Source organism: Dasypus novemcinctus, chromosome 31, assembly GCF_030445035.2.
Source record: "Dasypus novemcinctus isolate mDasNov1 chromosome 31, mDasNov1.1.hap2, whole genome shotgun sequence".
NCBI classification, from domain to species: Eukaryota; Metazoa; Chordata; class Mammalia; order Cingulata; family Dasypodidae; genus Dasypus; species Dasypus novemcinctus.
Genome location: NC_080703.1, coordinates 26655182 through 26675235, shown reverse-complemented (window position 1 = coordinate 26675235; position 20054 = coordinate 26655182).

Below are 20054 nucleotides of genomic sequence, written 5' to 3'. Positions count from 1 at the left end.
GGAAATGGTGAGGTCAGCAAACTTAAAATGAAATGTATTGATTTTAATTGCCCATATATTTATCTCCACATTTTGTGTATCTAAATATTTATCAAATTAATTTATGTAAACTGCCATTTCCATCTTTTCTTCCAACGACTCAGGTGTTATGCATCTACAAACATTTTTTTTAAGGAATAAATGAACACATTACATGTTCTTTAATGCCCTTTACATAAGTGTTGACAAAGTTTCTCTTTTTTCCCTCACTGTCGTATACCATTGGTAAGATTTCACGCTCATCATATCGTTGCTTTATCCATTGCAGTATACCCCACCACCCACCTCTCCCCAACAACAACAACCAAAAAAATCTCAAAAATCTTTCCCAGCAGTGACAATTTTCAGGAACTTACCTCCCCCTACTTCACCTTGTAGTACCCCCTTTCCATACAGCAGTCTTCCTGAGGGAGACCCCCTGCCGATCATCCCTGATGAAAAAAACCTACTTTTGCAGAACTGTACAATTTACAAAGCAATTTCTCCCAAGCTTGCGTCATTTGATTTTCACAATAACACAGGATACCACAAACAAGACAAAGATGGAACCAAGAAACAGAAAACTTGCAAACAGTTATTATTATTGTATGTATCACCATAAAATATGCCGTACAGGTCCTACTTCATTTTACCTGAAATATTTAGCAAATGATAAGAAGGGTCTTTGACCCAGCATCATTTTTCATGTGTAGAAGAAGTTGACTAAAATACACATGTGCCACCAAACGCTGCTTAAGTTCCTGAGATTGCAAAACTATGTTCAGGGAAATCTTGGGTTCTTTCTCTAATGAAGCAGCTCCAGCAAATCCTCAGTGTATGACGGTTGCTAAGGCACCATTCAGAGTTACGAATAAGAGTCTTACCAATGTGGTTTCAAAGGGTAAAGAGCTATGTGACTCTGGGGAAAGATGACTCTGGGGTTCCAGATTGGCATTGCCTTGGGAAAGCCTAACTTCTGTGAAAATCTTAACCTTTAGATGGCCTGATATTTTTGATCTGACAGTCAAATTTGTGGAAGTTGACATGTTTCAGTATAAATAACTAGGGTAATTAGAAGGACGATTTAGAAAGAATAAAGTTCATGCCACATCGAGTTTACTGTACAAATTTTAGAGACTTGACTTTGATAGCTAAGAAAACAAATCCTATTAGAAAAGGAGAAAATTTGCTACTTCAAGAAACTAAATTATCCTTGCAGAAGTGCTAATTATCTCCATTAAGATAATAGGCATAATTTCTATTTCTAGAAATAAGAATTCTCTGGACTTTGAGGTTAAAAAAAAAAAAGAGAAATTCATTTATTTGCTCCATGTTTGTTAAGTTCTCCTCTCTTATAGAGACTATCTTGTTTTCAGAACAGATAAAGAATTGTGAACAAGCTTGTGGTCTAATGAGGAGCTGGGCTTCCATTAAAGTAAGGTAAGTGCTAGAATCAAATTGTGGCAGATTATATTTTCCAAAGGTGGCTGTTAACATCTCTCATCACATATGCTCTTCTAGAACCTTTCCATTTCCCCATCAAGAGATCAGTCTTATTCCCCTGCCCTTAAATCTGGGCAGGCTGGTGAATTGCTGTAGCTTCAGGAAATGCAAAAAAAAAAAAAAAAAAAAAAAGTAATGCCATGCATCTTCCCATCGAATCACAAAAGGCACTGTAGCCTCTGCTTTGTCATCTGGAAGACACAGTCCTGAAGACTTCAGCTGCTGCATAAGCAGTCTGACTGCCCCGAGGATGCCACGCTGTGAGGAAACCCCAACTAGAATTTGCAGAGAGACCACATGGAGAGGTTCTGAGACCTCATCAAAAGAGAGAGTGGCTTGGCTGGTTGGAAAAGTTCCCACCTCTCCCCTGCTCCCTCGCTCTTCCAGCTGCAGCCACCATTTACCTGCAGCCTCGTGATAGACCCCGAATGAGAGCCACCCAGCTGGAGCTGTCCTGAATTCCTGACTTACAGAAACCACAAGAGATAAGAGGTTAAAAACTATACCCCACTAAATTGTGTGTGATTTGTCCTGCAGCAGTAGTGGCTAAAATCGGGACCCTTGGAGCAGAACCATATTTTTTCGTGTTCACCGCTCTTCACTCTGAGCTGAGCACCATCTCTGGCACATAATATATATGCCAAAAATATTTGCTGGCTTTTCTTGAATAGAGGCAATTGTTAGGTACATTGGTAGCATAAAGGAAGAATGGTTAATGGCATTGATGAAATAGGAAAGGCTTCAAAGAGGAGGCGACGTCAGGTTAGTTTCAAAGGATGAATCAATATTTTTTCAATCAAACAAGGAATGGGAAGGCTATTCAGGCAGAGGGGCTGACAAATACAAAGGAACAGAGTCATGGAACAGCTCGGTAGACTTAGACCCATAAGTAGCTCCTGTGGCTAAAATAAGGCATATAAAAGTAGAAGCCTGAAAGTGGCTGTGGCTCAAGTGATTGGGCGTCTGTCTACCATATGGAAGGACCCAGGTTCAATCCCTGGGATCTCCTGGTGAAAAAGAAGAAGACAAAGTGTGCCTGTGCAGCGAGCCAGTGCCCATGTGGTGAGTCGAGTGCCTGTGTGGTGTGCCAAGTGCCCATGAGGTGAGCTGAGTGCTCACATGGCAAGCTGAATGCCCATGTGGGTGCCTGTGTGACAAGCCAGTGCCCATATGGTGAGCCAGTGCCTGTGCAAGTGCATCACACAGCAAGATGATGATGCAACAAGAGAGAGACAAGGGACAGTCAGGGTGGAAGCACAGCAGAGACCAGGAACTGAGGTGGAGCAATTGACAGGAAACCTCTCTCCACATCAGAATTCCAGTGAATCCTAGAGGAGAAAGATGAGAAGACAAGAAGAGAAACAGATGCAGAAGATCACAAAGCGAATGGACACAGACAGCAAAAACAGCAGGGAGGGGAAGCGGAAGGGAGGGGAGGGGAGGGGAGGGGAAGGAGGAAGGTAGAAGCCTTATGGGGGTGTATTTGGAGGGGTAGGTGGGGCCAGATCAGGAGAACCTTGTGTGCTATATGATCACTAGGGGAGCAGTTATATCCTCCCTCTTTCTCCAGCCCGGCCAGGACTCTCCTCCACATCCTTCTACTCCTTCCATGCATGTATTGGGCACTTGGGTCGATGGAAAGGATGAGAATGCTGAGAAGCTGGCTCGGCTCTGAGCACAATTTGCAGGGCCTTGTCTTCTCCCTCATCATGCTAGGTGCAGGGAAGCCTGAGGCCTCTTGCTACATCTTGGATATTTTTTTTCCCCAGAGATAGAACACAGATCCCTTCAGTTCTTGAATCTCCAAGCCTCTCTGGGGTTTCCAGAGACACTTCTAACCTCCCAGACACATTGCCAGGGCAAGAAGATTCAGAGATCCTGGGCATCTAAATTCTCTGCCCTCCCCACAATTTTCCAGGTTTTTGACTCCACGTCCAGAGAAGCTGTCTTTAGTCTGGTGAAGGATAGCCTGGCTCCCCAGCTAGTCTTTCAAAAGTGTGGTTCATGGGCCTGAACCGTAGGCTTTTGACATTGAAAGCCACAATTTAACTGCATTGCCATCCATTTTCTGCAGTTACCTCCTTCCCCTTAGCATTATCAGGACAGGCTATATGATGCTGCAGGAACAAATACCCCAGCATGCAGCATCTTAGCATAGCAAGTCTCTTTCTCTCTCATGCTACATGTTCAGCATGGAGGGTGCTCTTTTTATCTGGTCACGGAGAAGGCAAGGCTGATGGAATCTCAAGATCAACACAGGCTTCCAGGACAAAGAGAAGGTGCTGGGCTATACACTGACTTTTAAACCTTCTGCCCAGAAAAGACATATGTCACAACTGAGGCTGAAAAGAAAGGTCTCCTGCAGGTCCTCCAGGAGAATCTTCAGGAAGTAAAGGCCTTGGTCATCAACTTTGAGAAAGATAAATGTGAAGTCAGTGCTCTAACTGCCCCTATAAGAGGGACTCAGCTATAATTAAAAGAAATCTATAACAATATCCTAGGACATTAAAGCACTTTATATTTTTTCATATAGTGTATGGTAAATTTCTTCTCTGTGCTGATTTTTGAAAACAGAATTTATAACCTGGTAAAATTTTTAAAAGCTTCTGCTTAGCTGATTGATCAACAAAGTCTCAACTAAGAAAAACAGTTTTGACCCTTCTCCATTCTCTATCATAAGTTAGAGTTTTCTACCTACTTAATATTAAGGTAAAGAAATCCCTTGATGTTACATTGTTTTATTACAGGGGTCTATATTTTCCTATCTGAAATGCAAACCTCTACTTTTTAATAATCACAGTTCAGATTATAGTGTAGCGTCATTAAACAGGCAAGGGAAGAAGATTATGATAGCTCATAAATTGATGTAACTAAAGTGAAAATGAATTTCCTGCATGGCTCTGTATACTTGTCTTTGGGTCATTGTTCTTTCAAGCATTGGCACTGGGGACGGTTATTACAACTTGCTATCTCTTCTGGGTTTTTTGTTTCTTTGTTTTTTTTGCTTTTGTTTTTGCAGAAGATCACAATGAACCAACATCAAATAAAAAAGGTTCCATTTTTAAGCCTAAACCCAATCCTGGGTGCAGTGTATACCTTCACAAATCCTTGCCAGCATATCAAAGTGAAAAAGAGAGGCAGTGAGAGGAAAAAAACGAATAAGTAAAATGGTCCGTATCTATGGCAGTGTAAACTTTGTTTTATTTTCTTTGTATCAAGCATCTCAACTTGAACCTGGACTAAGGCACAAATGGGTCCAGAAATGTCTGGACACTTTTGCAAACTAGCAGAATAAGCTAAGAGAAGCCAATTCAAGTGAAATGATTTGCATGAAAGCTTTTTATCTGATTGAAGGAGGCAAGAGAAGATTCGAGGAGCTGCTGGGTGAAGAGGTGGGGAAACAAGGTGGTTCACCCCCAAACCAGCCTCATTGACCACTGAGTCCCTGAAGGAAACACTTCCTCCCTCCTGCATTCCTGTTGACACTATTTGTCATAGTGGCAAGAGGGAACTAATACAAAGCAGTTACTATTATTATCCCCATTAAACAACTAAAGACACTGTGGTAGATAAATGCTGAATGACTTGTCCAAGGTCACACTGAGACTGCTTCCAGGGCTGCCCTCTTTGACCACTGTGCTAGCTGCCTCTCTAGAACTTCCCTCGATTAGATTAGAAATAAATGGGGAGAGGGATGCAATTAATTATTATGTATACACATATACATATACACATCTATATCTACATTTACATATATACATCTACATATATACATCTACACCTACACCTACATCTGTATCTCCATATACATGTACATATACACATCTACATCTACATATGCACATACACATCTGCATATACATATACATATCCCAACAAGGAAGAAGAGACAATAACAACAAACATTTTGGGAAAATTAACAATATTCTCAGTATGCATTCCCTCATTAGATCTTGACAATAACCCAGTGTCATAGAAACAATTATTATTCTATGTAGCAGTTGAGAAAGCTGAGGTTTGCAGAGGTGAAGCAACTTGCCCAAGATCACAGGATTGATAAGTGGTGATGATAGGAGTAGCAGACTGCAAAGTCCACACATTTCACCTGGACACTCAATATTGTCACATGGTGTCCTGAAACACAGAGACACATGTAATGCTGCTTAAGGGCCTGGGGACAAAATGTTGCATGGATTGAGGAAGGGGGCATTTTTAGATTTTCCACATGTGGTATAGCTAAGGCTCCAGTGTACTGATGGCAATGCCAATTCCTGATGAGCAAGAGGCTGTAGATATCTGGAAGACATAAGAATGCAGCTGTTTTGAACTGGTTTGTTGATTATACTTATCATCCCCTCAAGATTTTCAGAAATATCTAAGGCAGGGAGCTAAGAGTGGGTGCAAGGACCTGAGAGTGGGAGCAAGAATCAACAAAATATGAGAAACAGTCAATACTGTGGCTCCATCAGCATCCATAGGCTGGCGAGTCCAGCAAAAGACAGATACACTTTAATCAAAATTAGTCAGTGTTTTCGTTTGCTAAAAGCTGCCAATGCGATATACTAGAAGTGAGTTGGCTTTTACAATGGGATTCATTAGGTTAAAAGCTTACAGTTCTGAGACTGAGAAAAATGTCCAAATCAGGCATCATCAGAGATGGTTTCTCATGGAACTGCATTTGTGGGCGATCGGGCACATGGCTGGGTGAAATGGCAACATCGGCTGTTATCCCCTCCCCTCTGGGTCTTGTTGCTCCATCCATGGCTTTTCTCTCTCTTGGGTTGTATGATTTCAACTTCTGGGGGCTTCTCTCTGTCACTGCATCTTTTCTGGGTCTGAGGAATTTTATTTCTCTGTTTATCAAGGATTCCAGTAAAAGGGCTTAAGACCCACCCTGGTCATCAATCAAATGGAAGGTCCCTTATCTGAATCCAATCAAAAGGTCCCATCTACAATAGATTTATATACCCAGGAGTGGATTACCCTTAAGAACAGGATTTTCTGGGATCCACCCTGCTATTTCTGTATTACTTCTAACCCCAAAATCTCAATGGCATGCAATATTTATTTCTCATTCACCTGCCTGGAGTTTGGATGGACTTTAGCTGGTTCCAGTTGGACTAGATGTGCTTGACTTCAGGCCATGGGTGGGTCCAACTCTGTTCCTCTTATCTTTCATTATTCTGCTACCAGCAGGTTACCCAGGACTGGTCTTATTCATGGTGATGGCAGAGGTATAACAGAAATAGGTGAGAATATGTGGTACTTCTTTAGGCCCAGGTTTCACCCTTGCCCATTGTGACTTCCACCGTTTTGGGCCAAATCAAGTCAACATGGCCAAGCCTGCCATCAGTGAGGTGAGGAAGTGTGCTTCTCCCATGGAGGTGGGAGGTAGAGGTAGTGAATATTTGCTGACCAGTAATTGAATCTGCCACAATCAGACTTTACTGCAAATCAAAGCTCACAAGAAGACACAAATACCCTCAAAATGAAATCTGCAAACATCCTCTATGTGCTGTCTATACAAACTAGTGATCTATGCAGGCAGAGAAAGGCATTATGGCATTCCTCATTCTCAGCTTCCAACAGGTGTAGATGTCTGCTGGGCCTCTTGGACATTTTACACCCCGTTAACATCATGACCCTAAATGGGGTCTAAGCTCACTCCTGGCATAGAGTACACTCACTGCAATGGAAAGCTCTCAGATGGAAATGTTCTTACATCCTGTAAGCTTGTCATGCTGAGCATCCTCCAGCTACACTGGCTGTTATGTGCAAGTCTGTTTGAGAATCCCGCTAAGTGCATAATGGCTGGTTCACTGCACACTCATCACTTTGGAAAGAGCTTTTGAGGTGTGCTGAGCTTAAAGAAAACGAAATTTTTCAATTATCTTCTCTTTCAACCAGGGACAAGGAAAAAACGGAAAAGTTGTATAGTGCTCCTGGTAAGCGAGGAATATGACGAACAGATGTTTACAAAGATAGAAGGAGATCCCAATCATTTCTTGGAGGGAACTAAAAAAAGCAGATGACAGTTTTGCAAAGAATTAATGTTAATTGTCTACGGTTAGAAAATATGTGATCAGAAAATATTTAACAAGTTATTTTGAAATGATGGGTTTTCTGTTTGTTACAAGACATCAAAGGAACCCTGGCTTCACTTTCCTGACTCCTGGGAACAGCATCTGAGGAAAGAACTAGAACCCCTGAATCAAGCAACATGGCTCTTGCAGTCTTACATTGCTCTCACTTCTTTTCTCGTCATGTACTTCCTTTTTCCCTCAAAAATAAAAACCTAATAAACAAAAGTAATGCCAGAGTTTGCCCTGGTATTTTGTTAAATGAAGAAGGATGTCTCTAATTCTCTACAAATTAGTTCTACAAGCATCCATTAGATTTCTCCTAAGGAGGATGGAAGAGAGAGAGAGCATGCATTAGAGTCAGAAAGACCTTTGGCCAAGTCGTTAGCGTCAGTTGCCTTTTCCTCAAGAGATTATTTTGAATATCAAGTAAGTTCCAAAAAGGTTATATCACATTGAAGAAATGTTAAGCTTGGGTTAGCATGAACTTTTGTTCTTCTCCATAGGTCTGTTCTGTAAGGAAGACCCTGAATTAGAAAGAGATATACCTCACCCATCTCCTCTTGTGTCAATGACAGGATTGTGGGTAATCTGTGAGTCCTCTGTGTTACAGTCCTTAGCTAATCCCCAGGAAAGACATTGTCCCTACAGGGACTCAATAATGTGGAAGACATGCCATCTTCTGAGTCCACCATCTCCACACATGGCTTTCATAGTCACAGTTAAAGAGAAAGAAAGCTGAGGGGAAGTGGAGGTAACCACATTGGGTCTTAAGAGCTTTACCCAGCATTTCTTCTCATAGTCTATTGGACAGAACTAGTCACATGACCTGGACTCCCTTCTGAGACTAAGAAATGTGAGGAAGTAAATATCTCTGCCAGAGAGAGTTCCGGGAGAACCAAATCCAAGTCTTTGATCTTCCTGACCATAGGCAACTCTAGGTAGGACATTTACTTCTCTAAGTTGAGCAGAAAGACACACTCTGAATTCTCTGCCATCTCTACAATGTGCTCATTATTTTAGCAGCTCAACAACAAGAGTTACATTAGAATTCAAGAGAAATTTTAAATTTTTAGTAATATACACAAAAGACAAAGTAGAGTGGGCTGTAAAGCCTCATTGGGCTGAGATTAAGGGAGAAATGCCTGGACATCTGGTTCCTGAACCATTGTCAGGAGGCAAGAGGATGCCAAGATAAAAAGGGATTTTGAACAATGTGGAAATTTTAAGAAAAATCTAAGTATGGCCATGAATCGGTGCCTTCTAGGGCACGTTCGTCCCACAAATGTGTATTGTTGTTTTTATTTTGTGGTGTTTTGTTTTGTTTTGCCTACACAATGCTTTTTTCTTTATGCTTTAATTAGAGGCCAACATGTGAAAAATGGGGAATTTTACATACAAGTCTAGATATTCCGCTTCTGTTGGAAAATTGGAAGATTAGGTAGCATTCAGTCAATAACAGTTTTCTTGAAATACCTGGCAACCATTTGCTGGAAGTTAAAGGGCAACTGCTTCTCAATTGTTCTCCAATTCACCCCAATTCCTACTGAGCCCTCTTCACTCATTTATAGCACCTGATGACTTCAGGAGGCATTTAAGTTTGCTATCTCTGATCTCAACGAGCTGGTCTAAGTTCTTTCCAGCTCTGTGAACAATCAGGTTGTGATTCTCCAGGCATCATCGTAAATCAGCACAACCCTTTTGGAAACCAATTTAGCAAGGCATCAAGGACTTTCGAAATGCCTATTCTCCTTGATCCCATAATTTCATCCTAAAGACCCTACCCTAAAGAAACATTCTGAAAATGCTATGTAAGTAAAAGCATTGAATAGAAAACAACTGAAAAGTTTGTGTAAAACATCTTTAGATAAACTATGTGATGTATACCTACAGGACTTTAATGCATAGATAAAAAATTAAGTTATTCATGAAGAAATAATTCAGATAAATATAAATTGAGGGTCACTAACTAACTGCAGTCTTCAAATATGTTAATTCATAAAAGTCAAAGGATAACTGTAGAGCCCTTTATGGTTAAAGGAGACCTAGGGGAAATGACAACTAAATTCAATGTGTCACCTTTGATAGAATCCCAACTTGGAATAACATTGCTTAAAAGACTTTATTGGGGAAATTGACAAACTTTGAAAAGAACTTTTATTAAATACTTCTATTGTATTAATATTAAATACCCAAAATTTGATCATTGTGTTGTGATTATATCAGTGAGTGTCTTTGTTCTTAGGAGATACTAGTGGAAGTATTTACGAATACAGAACTATAAAGTCCTCAATTCAATCTCAAAGGATTCAGAAAAAGAAAATAGAACTAACAATAGTGTATACATAATAGAAATAGAGAAAAATGTGGTAAAATGTTAACAATTGGTAAACTTGGGTGAAGTATAAATGGGTGCTCATTATACTATCCTGGTACTTTTCCTGTGATTTTAAAGTTTTTCAAATCACAAGGTTAAAAAAAAAGACCCTCATCTGGAAAACTCTTATGACATGCTAAAAAATTCAGAGTTCATAATTATGTATCCAGTGTGATCTTAATTAAGTTTAAAAAAATCTCTCCAGTCAGAAAATAGGACTAAAAGGAAAATACCAAAACATTCATAAAATCTAAGCTGGGTGATTGAACTAGACTGCAAATGCTTTTATACTTTAATTTTTTTATACCTTTATATATTTCCTTTATATTTTTAATAGCCATTTATCACTTTTATAATGGCAAAAACACTTTTCCAAAAAGAACTACCAAGCACTATACGAACAAACTATCATTTTTCCCACTATCTCCCCAATTTTGAGCCTGAAGCCAAAATCCAGAGCAAGAAGAGAGGGAAATGGGTTCAAGCTCTCAGCTATCAAGGTGTAAAAGTCTGTGTTTCAGGGGTTGCCAAGTGGCCTTTAATGAACACCTGTCTGAGACAGAAAAATCATAGTATTCCAGGCTAAGGACTCAATGTATAATTTAGCTTTAGTATCACAGTGGGCCTGCTGGGTATATTCCCAGCATTCAGATTTATGTCTAAGCTGAAGAGTATTTTTTAAATTGGCTGATTCTTCATGGATTTAGCTTTGGATTCAGATGCTGTGAAGTAACTTTACTTCTGATCCTAGGCCAAATGGGTCTCTTCCATTCTAGGCCGGGTCAGTATCAATTCAGTCCCAGGAAGGGACCTGGCCTGAGATACCCCAGCAATATTTCCCTTCCTCGTTCCAAGTAGCTTCTTCTAACTGAACTTATTGTTCTGTCTCTATTATCTGGCTCCCATTCTCAAAACCCAATTGCTTTCCCAGATCTCTCCTGGAACAAGAGTCCTGCCTCACTCTTAATTTATCTGAAATGACTCATCACCCTGCATGGTTTTCTTACTTCCTATTGCCTTGGCTGCAACCATCCTATAAAATCTCCCTCCCTTCCATTTCATTGGCGCAAATCTATTACTCCATCCTGATGGAACCATATCTATCTCTGGAGTCCCAGCCAGCTCTTTCTACTCCCATACGCTGACATTTCTGACCATCCTCAATGCAGCCCTGGCTGGGACAAGAGCTTCCAGATTCTAAGGCCCCTGCCTTGGCAAAGCTGAAGTTCCAGCCTGCCTGAACTGGAGACGCAGTAGTCAGTATTGCCAAGCCCCCTGTAGGGGACCAGAGCCCCACCTCTTCTCCAGTTTCAGGCCTTGCCTTGAGGTTGCAATGATTCTTGATCTTTCTCTGGCAGACAAGAGCATCCTGACCCTGCCTCCAAGCCCAAGAATATCAACCCCAGTCATGCTTACCACTTTCTTCTCTTTAAGGTTATGCAAAATGACTGATCTCTTATATGATGTAATAAGGCATTAGCATGGCCTTTGGAATAAGACCTCCTGGGATCAAACCCTGCCTCTGCTATTGGCCAGCTGTGAGACCTTATTAAGCTACTTACCTTCTCTCTGTCTCAGTTTCCTCATTTGTACAATGGGGCTGATTGTATCTACCAGTAAGGTTATTGTGAGGATTAAAATGATTTAAAATATGTAAAATGCTGTAGCAGTTTGATCTGGTTTATGAATTTCAAAAATAGACATTAGACTATGTTTGCAAACTGGTCTGCTCCTCTGGGAATATTAGATTGTATTAGATTCAGAGGTTTCACTTTTACTTGACTAAACTATGATCAAGGCTTCAATTCAGCCATGTCAGTATGGTGTTCAGGGTAGGGACTCACAGAGTAAATGACATGGCAGAGGAGAGAGTTGGAGTTTTGATGCCAGAACCCCAGGAAGAAAACACAGGAGAAGAGCACAGAGAAATAGAGATGGCTCCATAGACACACAGAGGCCCCGGGAAGAGAGCCTGATAGTCTACAGCTGACTTTGTGGAGAGAAGAGCACAGCTGAACCCAGAAAGAAACAAGCCCTGGAAGAGAGATGAGCCTTATCCCAGCATACACCTAAAACCAGAAGAAGCTGGGACCACAGAGCCTGAAGAGGAAGGTTGAACCCTCTCAGAGACTGGCAGCCATCTTGCTCCAACACATGGCAACAGACTTTGGTGAGGGAAGTAATTTATTCTTTATGGCCTTGTGACTGTAAGCTTCTACCCCACACCAATACCCTTTATAAAAAACAACTAATTTCTGGTATTTTGCATCAGTACCCCTCTGGCTGACTAACACAAATGCATAGAACAGTACCTGGCATAGAGCAAGTGCTATCTAAACATTAGCTTTTATTACTTGTCATGCATCTGTACTAATTATAGTCATTGTATTAGGGATGCACACCCTTGAGATCCGAATTTTACATCACTTCTTTGATATCCCTAGATCCAGGAATCCCTGGAAAGGCAGAAAGCCCCTGGGCCTGGGATCCAGTATCCTTGAGAGCTTCCAGAGACTCTCAGAACACCAGGGGTTCCAGGTTTGATAATCTCTGTTAGCCTTGCTGCTAAGCCCCATAAAATGAGCTTCTTGAAAATGCCACCCCAAAATAATCACAAAGCCTGGATGTTCATATGAAATGGGGGGAAAGAGGTGTGCTGGATATTCTTTGGAGGCCTCCCTTGATCACTTTCCACCTTGCAGCCCCAGAAGTTGAGCTGCACGAGCTGAATCAATGGGTTGTGTTGCCTCTGAGTTGGATTAGGACAAAGGACACAGGGAAAAGATCAGCAGGAGATCAAAGGGCAAGAGAAGGAAGAAGTTGGAGTGTTTACTCCCCTGGCTCCTCCCCTGCCCAGTTGCCCAGTCAGCTGCATTTCTCAACCGAAGATTACAGAAGGGGGAGGGGTGCAGCTCTCCCTTGCAACCACAGTTCTTTCCTTTTCCAGGAGTCCTTCCTCCCCTTGCCTCTTTAGGCCAGAGGTGGCAATGACTTCCCAAACCTGGTTGCTTTCCTTTAATGCTTCTCAAGCCTTCATAAATAGTCCCTTAATTAAACTCTCTTCCATCATTCCTTTTGTGCATGCCTGATGAGAATCTGACAGATACTAAAGTGAATCACAGGGAAAATAAATATGTTAATAGTTAAATACATTGACTGGCACAATACCTACCATTTTTTGCTCTTTCTATGTTCTATACATTGGGCTAAATACTTTTTATACATTACCTCATTTAATCCTCACAAATCCCTACAAGAGAAACACTATTATTATTTCTATATTATAGATAAGAAAATTGAGTTTCAAAGAGGTTAAGAAAGTCCATGCTTTTAATTATTACACTACAATGTAGCTTTTCAATGCATATTGGGTGTTAAGTGGAGTATTAGTAAGCCAAAGGGGTGCTGATGCAAAATACCAGAAATCTGTTGACTTTTAAAAAGGGTAATTATTTGGGGTAGAAGCTTATAGTTACCAGGCCATACAATGTAAGTTACTTCCCTCACCAAAGTCTGTTGCCACATGCTGGAGCAAGATGGCTGCTGACATCTGCAAGGGTTCAGACTTCCTCTTCCCCTTAAGGCTCTGTGGTCCCAGTTTCTTCCAATATCAGCTGTAGGCTGAGGTCTCATCTCTCTCCTGGGGCTTGTTTCTTTCTGGGGTCAGCTGCTCAGTTCTGTCTACAAGGTCAGCTGTAGACTATCAGGCAAACAACTCATCTGTCTTCCCAGGGCCTCTGCCATGTTTAATGGAGCTTTCTCTCTTTCCTTATTTATCTGCTTCTCTGTGTATTTAGTTCCTGGAGCTCCAGCATTAAAACTTCACTCTCTGTTCTGGTGTGGCCTAATTAAAGCTCTAATCATAATTTAGTCATGCCCAGAGGAACAGACCAGTTTACAAACATAATCCAATATCTATTTTTGAAATTCAGAAACAATGCCAAACTGGTACAGGTGGGTTCCTCAACAAGCTTAGAACCAGCTCATGTTCCCCACTTACAATAATGTCTATCCCAGTCATGTCCTACTGTAAAATATTGGTGTGAATTTTCAAGGTAAAACAAAAGCTCATGTCCATGGTTGTGCAATTTCTACCCTATAGAGAGTCATCAATCTCCATTCCCCCCTGACTTCAGTTTATGTTCTCATCCATAGGTCACTAAGAATGTAGGAGCAACCAGACACGATGTTTTTAATCTTCACATCTAATCATCACATTTTTCTCATCTTGACACCTACCACACTCTCTGCCTTCTTCCTACTTCAATGGATGAGCTATCTTCCCTCCTGTCTTGATGTAACCCCTCCATTTATCCGGATCTCACAGTCTGGTTTCCTTAAGGGTGTGGCTCATGCAATACTGCCACGTGTCTTCTGCATCATCAGTTTACTCCCTTCAGAGGATGTTTTCCATCAGCAAACAGCATGCTCCTGTATCTTCAAATAAAACCTAATTCATCCCATGTACTCCTCCAGCTACTGCACAATTTAACTGTTTCTGATAACAACAAAACTTCCCAAGGAGTTGTCTATAGTAGCTCTCTCTACTTCTTCACACCCTCCTTTTTCCGAAAGCCACTCTAATTTTCAGGAATTATGCCCAAGCTATTCTACTGACATTGCTCTTCTCAGACAAACTTTGTGTTCTCAAATGCAATCATCAGTCTTCTATTCTCATCTTACTTACTCTCTCAGCTCAATTGATCACTCTATCCTTCTTGACATTCTGTGGCATTATATTCTCCTTGTTTCCCTCCTACCCCGTCTGGTCTCCCTTCAATCTTCTTTACCAGTACCCTGTCCTTTGCTTGCTTCTCAATATTGGACTGCACCACCAGGGAGCAGCTCCAGGCCATCTGTTTGTCTCTCTATATGCTCTTTGTGGTCTCACCCAGACCAATGATGATGCTAGTGGCTCCCAAATTCAAATTTTCACTCAACCTCTCCTCTGTGTGCAAAACTCATATATACCGCTGCTTCTTTGATATCTCCACTTGAACGTCTAAAGGGAATAAGAAACTCAAGATGGCCAGAACAGACCTCTTGATTTTTCCACTCTTACCCACCTGGACACACACTCACAAATTCCCTTTCAACTCAAGTTTTTTTCCATTTCAGTGCCACCTCTTTCTGCTAAAAACTAGAAATCCTCCCTTTGATTACTTCCTTTCCTTAGTCCCTAACATCCAAGCCTACAAACCAACTTCAAATCCATTAGCTTTGCCTTCAAAATATTCCTCATATTTATCAACTTCTCACTCTCCCATTCCCACCCTAGACCCAGCTACAATCATCTCTTGCTTATACTGCTGCAGTTAGTCCTATAGACCTCCCACTTTCTACTACCCTCCAATGCAATCCATTCTTCATGGATAACCAGAGAAACCTTCTTAAAATATAGATCATACCACTTCCTCCTTCTTTCTCCAAATCTTCCAGTGGGTTTCTAGCATACTTAAAATGATCTCCAAGAAGAGCAGGTATAGCTCAGTGGTTGAGTGCCTGCTTTGCATGTATGATGTCTCAGGCTCAATCTCCAGTACTTAAAACAAAAAACAAAAAAAACAAGATATCCAAATGCCTTGCCATGGCCTACAAGAACATCTTAGATAACCTGGCAACTTCTCCACCTCCACCTCCAACCCTTCTCCCCCTTGCTCATCATTCTCTGGTTTCACTGGATGAATCTCAGTTCCTAAAATGCATCAGGTCCTCTTTTGCCTTTGCACTTGGTGCATCCTCTTCTGGAGACTCTGTCCCCAGATCTTCACGTGGCTGGCTTCAAATCATTCAGCTTCACTTTAAAAGGCATCACTTCGTGGAAGTCATCTTGAATTGCCAATCTAAATCTCACTCTGAGTCATTCTCAACACATCAACTTATTTTACTTTCCTCAAAGCATTTGTCCCCACAGAAATGTATCTTGCTCATGTTCATATTTATTGCGTATTGTCAGTTTCCCCATCAGAACGAAGGTTCCATGAAGGCAGGAACTTTATCTATTTTGTCAATTGCTGCATCCTCAGCACTTGGAGCAGAGCCTGGCATTTAAGAGAGGCTCAAAGCTTTGATGACTAAATGAAAGAAACAAACAACGAATGAATCTATAGTAACTATGAATACAAACTAGACTGAGAAGGAGGAGTGTTGTGAGAGAGAAAGTGCCATAATGCAAAGTACAAGAGAATGAAATTCATGTCCCAGTCCTGCTGACTCCCTGAAACTCCCTCTGGTTTTATAGGAGCAAACAGGAGGTGTTTTCCTGAAAAGAGTTTTGTCCTCAGGCAGACCTTGGCCAGCATTTGCTCCTTAAATGGCTGCTCACAGATCCTTGATGAGATCAGGGTTACTCCTGCAGTGGTATTTGACCTGCAAGTGCCGAGTCAACATGACAAGGCTAACAGATGAGGTAGAATGTGCTTTTCTAGACATTCAATATTATTGACTTCAGTCTCTCCTCTCCTTTAAACAAAGTGCCTGACATTCAATGAAAAAGTATTAGAACTGTGAAAAAGCAGGAATAAGTGGCCCCTAATCTAGAGAGAAAAGAGTTAATAGAAGCAGATAGACAAAATGCTGACAAGATGTCATAATTATCAGACAAGAATTTTAGAATACCTATGATAAATATGCTACAGTATAAAAGTGAATAAATGCAACAACAGAGAATATCAGCAAAGAGACAAGTATACAAAATAAATTGTCAAAATGAAAATTGGAAATGAAGAATTAATTCAGTGGACTTAACAGCAGACTGGATCTTCTCCATAGAAAATAGTGAATTTGAAAACAGGTCAAGAGAAATTATTAAATTGAAACCACAGAGAAAAAATATTTGTAAAAAAATGGGAGATCAGGGGGGCAGATGTGACTCAAGCAGTTGAGCGTCCACTTACCACATGGGAAGTCTGTGTTCGGTTCCCAGTGCCTCCTAAAGAAAACAAACAGACAATGAGCAAAAATAATGAGCAAGCAATGAGAAAAAACAAAAAAAGGAAGATCTGAAGTCTGTAAAACAATATCAAATGGTCTAAAATACATGTAATTAGAGTCACAGAAAGAAATGAGGGAATGAATGGAGCCCCTTATATTTTATGAAATATAAAGTCTTTATATTTTATAAAAATATAAAGACTGAGAATTTCCCAAAACTAAGGAAAACATCAAACCACATTTACAAAGTTCAGAGAATCCTACAAAGGTGAATGCAAAGAAAACTCCAACAAAATATTTTATCTTCAAACTGCTGATAACCAAAAAATAAGAAAAATCTCGAAAGTAGTTGGGGGCAAAAGAAAAATTGCATAAAGAATAAAAATGAAGACTATTTTGATTTCTTATTTAAAAAGTGGGAGTCAAAAGATAGGCCCCCTCTCGATTTAGAGGTGGAGTGGACATCACCATCCCAAGGTCCTCAGGATGCAGGAATAAAATTTGGCTTAGAGTGGAATTACTGGTATTCTACAATAGAATTGTTGGGACTTTAGCAATGGAAAAAAGTATATCATTGATGTGGAGACAGTGGTCACGGAGTTGCTGAGGGCAGGGAGAGGGAAAAAGAAGTGTGATATGGGGGCATTTTTGGGACTTGGAGTTGTCTTGAATGATATTTCAGGGACAGATGCAGGACATTATATATCCTTCCATAACCCACTGAATGGACTGGGGAAGAGTGTAAACTACAGTGTAAACTATAATCCATGCTGTGTTGCAGTGTTCCAAAATGTATTCATCAAATGCAATAAATGTGCACACCTATGAAAGAGAATGTTGATGTGGGAGGAGTGGAGGTGGATGGGGAGTGGGGCTATATGGGAACCTCTTATATTTTTTAACGTAACATTTTGTGCGATCCATGTATGTTTTTTTAAAAAGATTAAAAAATAATTTAAGTTAAAAAAAAAAAAAGACACTTGTTGGGGATTGAATCATTTCCTCCACAAAAGTCACGTCCGGTACCCAACCCCTGGTCCTGTAGATGTGAGTACACTTGGAAATAAGACCTTTGAAGATCTTATTAGTTAAGTGTGCCAAATCTTAATGGAAATAGGCCTAATCCAATATGGCAAAAGTCTTGATAAGTAAAGGAAATTGGACATGGAGGAGAAACTGCAGGAGGATCAAGAAACCAGGAGTCAATGGGACCCAGAGGAGAAAAGAGAGTACATTGCCACGTACTTTGTCACATAACAGAAAAGCCAAAGACCCAAGGAGGGCAGGCAGCCAGAATGAAAACTTAAAGTTTTGGGGGAGAAAGTATCACCTTGCTGACACCTTAATTTTGGACTTCTCCTAATCTCAAAACTATGAGCCAGTAAATTCCTGTTATTTAAGCCAACCTATTATATAATATTTATTTTAACAGCTGGAGAACTAAAACAACAATCGATTAGCATCTTTAAAGTGGCAAAAGGAAAAAAATGATCTCCGAATTTTCTATCAGTTCTGCTCCCAGACCTCACTCTTCATTGTGTCCTCAAGTCCAGGATGTAAGACGCTAGCCAAGCGTTTGCTTTGCATATCCAAAGCCTCCTAAGATGATTAGCAAGACCAAAGGCCCCCCTTTGTAGTAAGGACCAGCCAAACTCCCAAGAGGAGGATCTTCCCTTCCACTCAGTGGTTTTCAGCTCTGGGTGTTCATTAGAATCACCTGGGGAGCTTTTAAAAAGTTTGCACATCCAAGCCCCACACCTTGAGATTCTGATTTAATTGTTTTGGGATGGGGGTGGGGCCTGGGCTTTTTTTTTTTTTAGGGATGTACCAGGGATCGAACCCAGGACCTCATACATGTGAAGTGGTTGCTCAACCACTGAGCTACATCTGCTCCCCAATGAGAGCTGGTATTTTCATTTGTTTGTTTTGTTTTTAGGAGGCATCGGCAGTCAAACCTGGGCCTTTAGATGTGGGAAGCAGGTGCTCAACCACTTGAGCTCCATCTGCTCCCCTGTTTTGTTTTTACTTTACCAAGATGATTTCATTGTGCAACCAGGGTTGTGAGCTGTTGTTTAAATAGGAGGCCTTCTCCTTTTATGACAGATACGATTTTAAAGAGGAACATTATTTCCTATGTTAAACATTATGCAATAGTCTCCTAATTGTTTTAAAAGTAGTCGCAAGCACTGTCTTTACCAACGTTGCCATGCCAGTTGACTTACCTCAAATCTGTATATTGGATGCATATTGGAATCATCTGGGGAGTTTTACAATCAACTAATAGCTTCATCCCCAGAGACTGTGAGGCAAAGCCCGGGCATCTGGATTTTTATAAGCTCCACCGCTCTTGAGCTATCAGAAGGCTTGAGTTTCTAACAAGATATTTAGGAAGTCAGTGGGACCAATCAGAGACAGTCGAGAGCAAACAAAAACAGACGGAGTCAGATTAACTTCCATGCCTCTGGCCTCCTGGTGATGCCCCATATATGCTCAGCCACCTCGTCCTTCCTTCAGAAGAGCACTGGTGGGCTCTCTCTGGCCCTCTGCAAGCCCGGGTCCATCTGGCTGCCTGCTTGATGCCAAGAGCTGGCCCTCTGAGACTTCACATTTTCCCCGCTCTTTAAATGTCCAGCCCCACGCAGAAACCTCACTACACAAAGCCACAGGGGGTGTCAGAAGGCAAATGTTTGCTGGGTCTCTTAGAGGGGCCCAGCACAAGCCCATCAGGGAGCTGCCAGGCACCCAGCCACTGTTTCCACAGTGGGAAAAAGAAGGTGCTGCTTGCTGAGCTGTACCGCCCCCCTCCTCTGTTCTCTCCTGCATGAGGATACACCTCGGAGCCATAAACCTGGGTCCTCAACGTTAATGCTACTTCTCTGCTTATGCAACCTCCTTAGCGGGAGCACACCGCTCAGTCAGGGCGAGGATGCAATTGCTATGCAATCCAAATGCCAACTTCCACTGATTTCCAGAAATCCTCTTCTGTCTGCTGTTACTGTTGATTCTGGGGTCCATGGTACATCCACAGTTCTCTTCACCTCTGTTTTCTGGGGTTTTTTTTTTTCTTTATTTTTTTTTTTCTCCATCATAAATTCAGAGTTTCTGAAAAACTGCTCCAAAATTCATGTGGTTACATCCCCTGG